At 38.6% G+C, this 11,384-nt stretch overlaps 1 long non-coding RNA gene across 1 annotated transcript; it reads right to left on the bottom strand.

Annotated features, from left to right (window-relative positions):
- Positions 1-2,174: 2,174 nt before the first annotated feature.
- LOC145859027 (uncharacterized) lies at positions 2,175-3,406 on the bottom strand. The gene is made up of 3 exons (XR_014379346.1): positions 3,294-3,406; positions 2,768-2,809; positions 2,175-2,678 (listed from the first exon to the last, which is right to left on the bottom strand). It is a non-coding gene; the product is annotated as an uncharacterized LOC145859027 (long non-coding RNA).
- Between the last annotated feature and the right edge of the window lie 7,978 nt (positions 3,407-11,384).

Below are 11,384 nucleotides of genomic sequence, written 5' to 3'. Positions count from 1 at the left end.
TTGTGTTTCAACCCTTTATTTTGTTATGTGTTTGTTTGGTCTTCGTTCCCGTGGCTTTACACGGCACGTCGTAATTTGGCCTGAATAAAATCCCTATTACGCACTCCTGCGCCTGTCTCCCGAATCATTCATGCCAACGTGACAAGTGGAAGTAAAAATGTTCCCCTACGTGTAAGTTGATTTAGCATTAAGAATGTAATTGGTGGTTTAATTGTATACGAGGTATTTTTGCGTCTGAAGAAAAAAATACTCAACCAGACATCAAAATGATAAATACTGAGTATGCACATCAATCCACTCACCATTATTTCTAATCATTACAAACATACACACATATTAACAAAAGCTTACTTTCTTCCCCATAGACCTGGATGACTAGTAAATTCTCACCTGTTGACTTCACTTGATCTGGTAGAAGGTTATCTCTGGTGTACACAGCTGTAGGTGCCGTAGGCTTCTTTTGTAACATCCTTCATGGTGAAACTGGTGTCATCTTCACCTTTCTCCAGAACTGTCATTCTTATCCCAACTCCATTCTTGCAAAGGTAAACCTGAACCTCGACCCAGTGTTGTTCCAGGCCGACAGTGCTACATTTAAAATCTATATTACCCCCTTCTCTCACCATGAATGTTGGGACAAAGAGCCTACAGGGTAGGTATCTGCATGGACCAGAATACCCAATAAGTGAATAACTTCCAAGAATAAGTGGATGATAAACTGTTTGTTTGAATAAAATGTCATTTTTGTTTTCTGAGTACTGTATATAATGTAGACACTATATTTTTAAACAGAAATACTTTACCTGTGTATTCAGATTTGGCATATTTGGATGCTGTGACTACTTGGAACAAGAATACTTGATTAAGTCCTGTTTCACTATAATGTAGATGAGCATTTTAAGATAATAGAAACATAGATCATTTAAAGAAATGTTGCTCTTGATCATTTCTATCACTGGAAAAGTTGAACATACTCACAGGTCACAAGCGATGTGAGTCCTAATGCTGCCATGATGTATTGGCTGAGACATTGTGTAGAGGTTTGGTTTCAGAGAAATACAATGTTGATGTGCCTCACAAATGTAGACTCATATCAGTAACCTCACATTGTACAAATAAAAAATGAACTATAGCTGATAACATTCCTCATATACTGAGAATGAATTCAGCCATACTTTTGTAACATAGTGTTCAATCCCTTATACGTTCAGTTTCAAGATTAGGCGTGTCATTAGAGAAATGAAGAGGTTCTGTTATATTCATAGCGCTATATGGCTAACTGATACAGTTTCACATGTAGCTATACTGTAAATGACAAAAGACAAATAAGAGAACTGTGCATGTATCTTTGCATAGTGTCACGGTCGTCAAAAGGAGCAGACCAAAGTGCAGCGTGGTTGTAGTTCCACATTTTATTAAATCTGTGAAACTTCGCAATACACAAATAACAAAACGTGCCGCAGAGAGAAACAAACACTACTCAAAATATAATAACCCACAAAAACAGGAAGAAAAAACCCCTACTTAAATATGATCTCCAATTAGAGGCAACGAGGACCAGCTGCCTCCAATTGGAGATCAACCAAAAAAAAAACAGAAATAGAAACCTAGAACTAAATATAGAAATAAAAAACATAGAAAAACACAAAACACCCTCTGTCATGCCTTGACCTACTCTACTATAGAAAATGACATCTTACTAGGGTCAGGACGTGACACAGACAAACTGTGAAATAAATGGCTATTAAAGAAATACTCCACCCAAAAACTATATTCATTAGTCCATTGTTGATATTGTCCAAAAATGTTTTGCATGTCAGCAATGACATGTTGAAGATGTGTAACTTTCAAAATACTGAAATCTGGCCTGTATGATGCATTTTGTATCAGATGCTGCATTTGATGCAAAATATATCATATTGGCCAGATATCTGTATTTTTAAAGTTACATATCTTGAAAACTTGATTAATGACATGCAAAACATTTTGGGACTATATCAACAATGGACTAATAAAACAAATACCAAAATATAGTTTTTGGGCAGCGTTTTCCTTCAATATACAAAAAAAGCATTATACTCTTGAATCTTAAGATGCATTAAAAACTGTGAGGTTCCAGCCCTGAATGCTCATTGGCTGAGAAGCCGTGATATATCAGACCATATACAACGGGTATGACAAAACATTTATTTTTACTGCTCTAATTACATTGGTAACCAGTTTATAATAGAAATAAGTCACCTCGGGGGTTTGTGATATATGGCTATATGGTATCCATAAGAACAGCCGTAAGCTGTGGTATATTGGACATAAACCACACCCCCTCGTGCCTTATTTCTTAATTATACTAATAAACAAACTAAACATTCTTAAGCATTCTGTCAATATATTCTGAATTAATTCCTTCATAGTGAATGTCACTACCCCATCACTACCCCATAGCATCAGGTAATGTTACAACAAACTTATAGCAATTAATGCTAAAAACAGTACTATAATTAAGCATTGAGCAAAGTAACATTGGTTATTGATTGTAGGTTGCTCATTCATTTCCTTTCTTGACAAAAGGCTGGCCCTGTAAAGCTAATTTGCCCCTTGGGGTCACCATCATATTGTACCATTGGACCAGGTTGGCAGATTACAGTACATACTGCAGTAGTCCTTTTTATCTTCAGTGCCTGTGAAAATGAAACAAAGTCCATTGTTTCAATATCTCTTGTTGTACAACATTAGTATGGAGACGATAATAGACTATTATTAGGCTTACCTCAAGTATCTTCCTTGGTCACTCGCTGCTTGGCTCTTTTCTCTACAATATATTAACACATATGTTAGCACGTTAATAACTTTTTGCCAAAAGACAAAAGCCTATTGATAATTTATATCCCACTAAAATATAATAACATAATCCCTTGTTGTAGTTTCAATTACAATGATGCCATGTGTGAGGAGTACAGTAAAACTAGTATTTAATGCTTTATGAATGTAGCTATATTTAGGAGCAGTTATTAGCTCCTGCAATTATAATGTGTTATGCATGTCTCATAAGGCGTTATACAGTGAGTATACCTAACATTATGAACACCTTCCTAATATTCATGACATCGACCTGGATTCACCTGGTCAGTCGCTGTCATGGAAAGCTGTTCTTAATGTTTTGTACACTCAGTGTACGTGTGTTTGTAATGCATTATGAAGAGAGTATTCACAGGAAGGGTTAACAAAAGTTGTTATCTGTCAGTAGATCACTACTGTATGTCATCCAGAAAAGAGACATTAATCATCATAATTACCTCTTTCTGAACAGCAGGAACTAACAGCCACCACAGTCAGTAGAAGTATGACCACAACAGCTGAACTTATCAGTCGGATTACATTGACCAGTATCACACCATGTGCAGCCTCTGAAATAGAGACCAAATGTAGATAGAACTTACTCTGTCTAAATGATGATGCATCTATCTAAGTGTATCCATGTGGTCAATGACATGGAATAAACCCCCCTCCATCTGCCACACCCTAAAACTTCCCCTATAACATCAATAAGGACAAATCTTACTTCAACGGAAGTATAAAGTATATAATCGGCCAGAGGAATAGTCAATGTTAACCAGAGGAGGCTGGTGGGAGGAGCTATAGGAGTACAAGCTCGTTGTAATGGCTAGAATGGCATAGACGGAACAGAGTCAAACGTGTTTTCCATATGTTTGATGTGTTTGACACCGTTCCATTTGTTCCATTCCTGCCTTTACAATGAGCCCATCCTCCTATAGCTCCTCCCACCTGCTGCTGTTACTGTGACTGTGTAGAAATAATGGGAGATTTACGAAACAGGCAGTAATACAAACAGATAAACATACAACTATTAATAGTTGACTGACTGCATACTGAGTACGTACTGTATGTATGGATCATTTTGAGACCATGTGCTTACTCTAATCTGCATTTGTAAAGATACTCACATATCATAAGAAAGATGGAACCCATGATGTGATATGTAGCCTTTTGTGATTCTCTAGGCCTATCTGACACTATAAAAGACTGAGGAGGAAGGTAGGTATCATCGTGTACAGTTTTTAAGTGTGAATATCTGGGAAACAATAAGGGCCTATTAGAAGTGTCTTTGATCATGAGAGTTTACGTCACAGAGATCCAATGATCCACTTCACCCTGCTTATATTAAAGACACACAGTCAAATGTCTTAGTTCATTTCATCTAGTAGTTACGTAATAATTACCTAGTTGTTACTTCTTTTTGATTCACCATAACAAGCACCGGTACTTAGGTATTACCTTTGAGTTCTCTCCCATGAGTACCACACACCTTTCTGATGAACACCAGGTAATACATTGAGTGAGATGGCTGGTTATACTACAAAGGCTATCCATCTTTAAGAGAGAACCTGCGTGCATGCATATATTGTGATGAATTGAACAAAAGCAAAATGTATGGTAAATGCTCGCTAATTCAGCAGCATTTAGGAAGCTGTGACTTGGACAATTTCTATAATATGATGTTCTGATTACAATACAACCCAAAGATGTAATGTATTTGTTCAATCAATGACTATGAGTTACTACTTTATCATCTTCTTTGACTAGTTCTCTGCCACCTTGATAACTGTATCATTACAGTTAGAGACTAGAGGCTGTGGGATTCATATGTAGTGACTAATGGTGTAGGTTGGTATCTACTGACGTGGATATAATTTTTTTCAACAACATTCGATCTTTGAGCCTGTTTTAACAAGGGCTTTGTAAGTGATGGGGAGTGACTGTAAGGAACGATGCTGGAGATGAGAAGCCGGTACAGGGAGTGAACATTTAATTAACCACGGACATGGAACAGGACAGGACAGCGTCTGGACAGGAACACACAACGACATTAATGCTGACACAGGGATCTAACCAAAGAAACAGACAGATATAGGAGTGGCAATCAACAAGGTAATGGAGTCCAGGTGAGTCCCTCTAGGGTCGCCACCCGGAATCCCACTTGGGTGAGCCTGACGGGCCGGCCGAGGAATGGGCGTTGGACATGCCGGCTGGGGCTTAGAAGCCGACGGCAGAACAAAATCAATAGGCGTATATCCCAGCCAATCACAACACTGGTGGGTAAGTAATACTGTGAAACACTATCATTCCACTATTGCTACAGATATATTATGAATATTTTCTGAAATAAAATACCAAAATTCCACAACAGCAAAAAACCTGTGTAGCACCTTTAAATTAGAATTAAATCTTCAAAAATGTCAAAAACATACTAGAACTTTTTGGGTTAACGATAACAACGTTAATAAAACAACATTGACATACCTTTTTTTGGGCTATGGCCTCTTATGACAAGGAATACATTGCAAAACGTGAACCAAATTGAAAGTTAATATTGTTACAAAAATATGATAAAACAGGTTAATTATTTGAAATATACTCACACAGGATAGTTTTGTTGAAACATTAGATAACTCTCTCTACCTTGTGTATTTGTGGAATGGACCTAAAGACCAGTTTTCTATAGAGACAGACATCTTTACCAAATATGTAGTCAACTAAATGATTACATTTTAAGAAACGCATCAGTCCTCTGACCTCATCTTCATTGTTTATGGTGTGCACATCAGTCCTCTGACCTCATCTTCATTGTTTATGGTGTGCACATCAGCAACATTGAAATGTGTATGATACAGTGTAATTAATGATTAGCCTTGCAGTGCCAGTCTAATTTCCTGATATAATTGTCCGTAGGTTATGGTTGGACTATGTCTATATGGTACATCAGTGGATATGCAAATGTAAATCCATACGTTAACATATGTATTATTTATCACTGGGCCGTCTAGTCGCATAAAAGTAAAAAACAAAAAACTGTCTGTAAGATTCACATATTTAACTTGTTGCTGAGTCAGAGTATGTAGCCTTTTATTACAAAGCCTTTCATTACAAAGCAATATATTGGCTGAAAATTACAAATATTCAAACTGCACTGCAACAAATTGACAAATATACCATATGGATAGCAATCTTATCATTAAAAACATACATTATACACAAATATTGACAGAATCTTACCTTTCTGTTCTCCACCAACCTGAAAAAACACTAAATTCTCCCCTGTTGAGTTCACCTGACTGGGTACAAGTTTATCTCTGGTGTACACACAGCTGTAGTTGCCTGAGTCTTCTCTTGTAACATCCTTTATGGTGAAAATAGCGTCATCTACAAGTTTCTCCAGCAGCGCAATTCTTATCCCAACTCCATTCTTGCAAAGGTAAAAATTAAACTTGTCCTCAGGTCCTCTGATGCCAGTAGTGCTACATTTAAAAGTGACGTTTACCCCTTCAGTCACACTAGATGGTCCAAAGATCTTTGCTGGGTAGATCTCTGCATAAAAACAAATACCAATGAGGGGTGAACCCTTCACTTTCTTTTTGAAAATGTGACTTAAGTGAAAGTTAGGGTTTCCCTTAAGTGTAAGTGTGTGTATTATTAAGAAAGAATTTCTGTTTTAAAAGTATATACTGTATTTTATACACTGATGTATTAAATATTTCCAAAACACTAATCACTACAAAAAAATATACAGAAATTCTTTACCTTTGTGTTCAGATGTTGCATCTTCATCACATTTGACAAGGATGGATGCTGTGGCTGCATGGACAAATGAATACGCTTAGGGAAAGTATTTTGTTCAGTAAATGAACATGAATATTTCTTTGAAAATGTTTGTATTACTTGAAAAGTAGAACATACTCACAGATCACAAGCCATAGGAGTCCTAATGCTGCCATGATGTTGGCTGAGACTTCAGTGGTGTGGAGTGACGGTTTCAGCAAAATGCATTGTTGACGTACCTTACCTATTCAGACTAATGATGGTAACCACACATTGTACGAATCAAAACCCAGAACATAGGTCTGTTTGGTGTGTTTTCTCAAATACTTTGGACAAATTTAAGCATACTTTCGTAACAAAGCCATTTCGTCATTACAGTGTCACACCCTTATGTTTCATAGGAGAAGTGGCTGGGTACATAAGCTATCATTGAAATCATCAGCAACATGTAGAACTTTATATCAGATGTGTTTATTTATTAAATATCACATTTTTAGTAACATTTACAGGCTTTTCTTACAGAACTGCTAGTGGACTAATCTACAGTTACAATATATAAACAAATATCTTGCTAAACTTGACTGTTTACAGATTGGTTTATAATAATTCCAAATTCTACATTCCAAAACAGTATACCAATTTGGCAAATTAAGGGGTTCAAATCAGTTGATATGATTCAATTCTCAGTTTATATACTTTATTGAACATTCTATCTGTCACCCATCCTACCAGAGGTCCAATTGATTGTGACTGCAAGCATTTGGTATGTTATGTATCCCTGTCACAGGTGTCGTAGGGTTTAGACCAAGACGCAGCGGGAAAATGTCAACTCATCTTCTTTTATTTAAGGACAAAGAAGGAAAAACCAAAATAAACACGTATACAAAAAACACAACGACAAAGAACAGGCCGGTAAGGCACAAAGCTATACACAGCAACAATCTCCCACAAAATCCCATGACAAAAACACTCCTAAATATAGGACCTTCAGTCAGAGGCAACGATAGACAGCTGCCTCCAATTGAAGGCCCCAATCCCCATAACCAAAACATAGAAATACAAACACCTAGAAAGAACATAGAAAAACTAACATAGAACAATAACCAAAACCCTGGACTAATAAATCAAATACCCCTCTACATAAACACCCACCCCGAACCATATAAACCAAATACCCCCTCTACACGAACACATACACAAACACACCCTGAACCACATAAAACAAATATCCCCTGCCACGTCCTGACCAAACTAAAATAACAAATAACCCCTATTACTGGTCAGGACGTGACAATCCCACTTTAGAAGTAACAGTTTTAAATACATAACCCTTTATAGGTTCAAACTAAAATGACCAAAAGTATGTGGACATCTGCTCATCGAACATCTCATTCCAAAATCATTGGCATTAACATGGAGTTGGTCCCCCCTTTGCTGCTATAACAGCCTCCATTCTTCTGGGAAGGCTATCTACTAGACTTTCCAACATTGCTGCGGTGACTTGCTTCAATTTAGCCAGAAGAGCATTAGTGAGGTCGGGCACTGATGTTGGGCAATTAGGCCTGGCTCGCAGTCGGCGTTCCAATTCATCCCAAAGGTGTTCGATGGGGTTGAGGTTAGGGCTCTGTGCAAGCCAGTCATGTTCTTCCACACCGATCTCGAAATAAAACTGTACGGACCTCGCTTTGTGCACGGGGGCAATGTCATGCTGAAACAGGAGAGGCACTTCCCCAAACTATTGCCACAAAGTTGGATGCGCAGAATGATCTAGAATGTCATTGTATGCTGTAGTGCTATGATTTCCCTTCACTGGAACTAAGGGGTCTAACCCATCCCATGAAAAACAGCCCCAGAACATTATTATTCCTCCACCAAACTTTACAATTGGCAATATGCATTTGGGCATCCGCCAAACCCAGATTTGTCCGTCAGACTGCCACTTGGTGAAGCTTGATTCATCACTCCAGACAACATGTTTCCACTGCTCCAGAGTCCAATGGCGGCGAGCTTTACACCACTCCAGCTGACCCTTGGCGTTGCACATGGCGATCTCAGGCTTGTGTGTGGCTGCTTGGCCATGGAAACCCATTTGATGAAGCTCCCGACTAACAGTTCTTGTGCTGACCTTGCTTCCAGAGGCAGTTTGGAACTCGTAATGAGTGTTGCAACCAAGGGCAGATGATTTTTACCCGCTACACGCTTCAGCACTCGGCGGTCCCGTTTTGTGAACTTGTGTGGCCTACCACTTCTTGGCTGAGCCAAGTCACATTAGATGGTCCATAGAGCATTGCAGAGTAGATCTTTGCATAAAACAAAAAGGGCAAACCCTAAATTTGACTTAAGTGGAAGTAAAAATGTGCCCCTAACTGTAAGTTGATTTAATATTAAGAATGTAATTTGTGGTTTAATAGTATGTACTGTATTCTAGCGTCTGAAGAACAAATGCTCAAACCACACAACAAACGGACAGATACCGAATGTGCACAGCAATTCACTCACCACTCTTTCTCCCCTGTTGACTTCACTTGATCTGGTAGAAGGTTATCTCTGGTGTACACACAGCTGTAGATGCCGGAGGCTTCTTTTGTAACATCCTTCATGGTGAAAATTGTGTCATCTTCACCTTTCTCCAGAACTGTCATTCTTATCCCAACTCCATTCTTGTAAAGGTAAACATGAACCTGGACTCAGTGTTGTTCACACCATGCTGGCGTTGCAAACACCATGCTCTACCAACTGAGCTCTTTTGTCTAACTGTGCTGTGTTATTGTTTTTTGTCTTCCAAGTCAAATCCTTTCCTGCACTGGTGAAGCCTCTGAACACCTCAACTCGTGCCTCATACCCTCATTCAATCACTGCTGTGATCCCTTTCCAACACGGTGTAAGTAGCCCTATCATTCCCATTCCCCATAATATTGCACTATAAATGTCTTTATTAAATGCTTTAGGTTAAAAGTATTAGCCTTTGACGACACACTTTGTCGCGCCTATACCGTTGGTCTCCTCAATTTTTTAAGTCACCAGCCTCCACTGGTTTTGAAGGTGGACTGATTGTATTATTTGGCATTAATAGACTGGTTTTACACAGCACAAATGTTCTATCCAAGCTGCAAGAGAGCGCGAGGATGGTGAAGAGCCTATTTATGCTTGATCTGAACATGTGGTCGGAGGCACCATATGGAGCCTCTGGAGGCATGTAGAGGCAAAATCAAGCTCCGTACCGCATCGATGTTCGCCTCTCAAATTTTGTAACAATGCGGACAACTTCCTTCTCAACAGCTCTGCTCCAAGCAAGAAGTATGAATTCCCTGACTTCTGCAGAGGCCGTACCACAGTAAAAAACTGTAGGGCCACTACAGATGACGGATTGATCATGCAGAGCCTTTGAGGTAGGCTTTTGCCTGTGTTACACATTGCAAAAAGGTCTAATGTAACACTGTCACTCCTCATAGCATACAAAGCCCTAGTTAAAACAGACTCAAAGATCAAATGTTTAAAAAAAATCCACCCTACCTACACCACAGTCGAGGCTGGTGACTTGATAAATTGAGGAGGATGGGAGACTGTTTCAAAAAGCGTCAAATACATTATTTTAACCTAAAGCATTTAATAAAGACATTTATAGTGCAATATTATGGGGAATGGGAATGATAGGGCTACTTACACCGTGTTGGAAAGGGATCACAGCAGCAATTGAATGAGGCTTGACCAGTGACTGGGAAGACAAAAGACAATAACACAACACACTACACAGTTTGATAAAAGAGATAAAAATGAGTTAGTCCAAGCAAGGAGTAAAATCATTAATGTGTAATAATGTGATTGTGTATGTGATTGACTCTACATACAGTAATGAGAGAAAATTGATAGGGGTACACACAGTGCTTGGAGGGGAAACATTCAATGTGCCTGTGGATGAGCGGGCACATGAGTCGTGCCTTCAGTTCATGTCAGGAGAAAGTTGACAATGATAGTGGAGTAGTCAACACCTCTTAATCAGGGAACAGGAAGGGACTTAGCTGTAAATACAAATAGCAGATACATTCCATTACAGCTGCACATTCGTAGGTTTGGACAACAAGTTTCTCTATGAACTTAAACTCAGACATCTCAAACTTCATGAAGTCAAACACAAACTGCGCATCTTGCTCACTTGACACATCAAAGTATCCCAAGAAATGTTACTGAATAAAGCCCTGATCATCTGCATACCTGAAGATAACTGACAACTGCAAGCAGACTGGTGGCACCATAGGTCCCAGAGCGGTGGGGCAATTTTTACTCCCCTGAGGCCTGGAGTTTTTCCTTATATGTTAACCTAACTATGAAAACTCTGGACCCAATAAGACATAACAATGATTAATCAGTTGTACAAAGCTTTTATATGGGCTATGATGGGACCAGTTTTTCCTAATCAGGTTACATGGTTTTAAAAAAACTCCTGAAAAAAACTCCTGGCCCTGGGGGGTATGAAAACCTTGTCAAACTACAGCTACCTTATATTTGCTCATATAAATTATATTTAGACTAGATTAGGAGGGGGATTTCTTCTACTCAGACACATAGACAACAACTGAAAGACAATAGAACTCACAGGGCTGAGCTTGATTTATGCATGTTTGCATCATGCAGGCATATGCAACTGTAGGCCTTACAAAAAATGTACTGTCATCACTATTGTGTGGATTCATTAATTCCAGTTAATAACGTTGGATAAAAACGTATAGCCAGTCTAGCCAGATAAACTTTTAAAATAAAATAAATTTGAT

This window comes from Salmo salar, chromosome 11 (genome assembly GCF_965601325.2).
Source record: "Salmo salar chromosome 11, fSalSal1, whole genome shotgun sequence".
In the NCBI taxonomy this organism is placed as follows: domain Eukaryota; kingdom Metazoa; phylum Chordata; class Actinopteri; order Salmoniformes; family Salmonidae; genus Salmo; species Salmo salar.
Note: the sequence above shows the minus strand (reverse complement) of the source record. Positions and strands in the feature narration are given on the sequence as shown.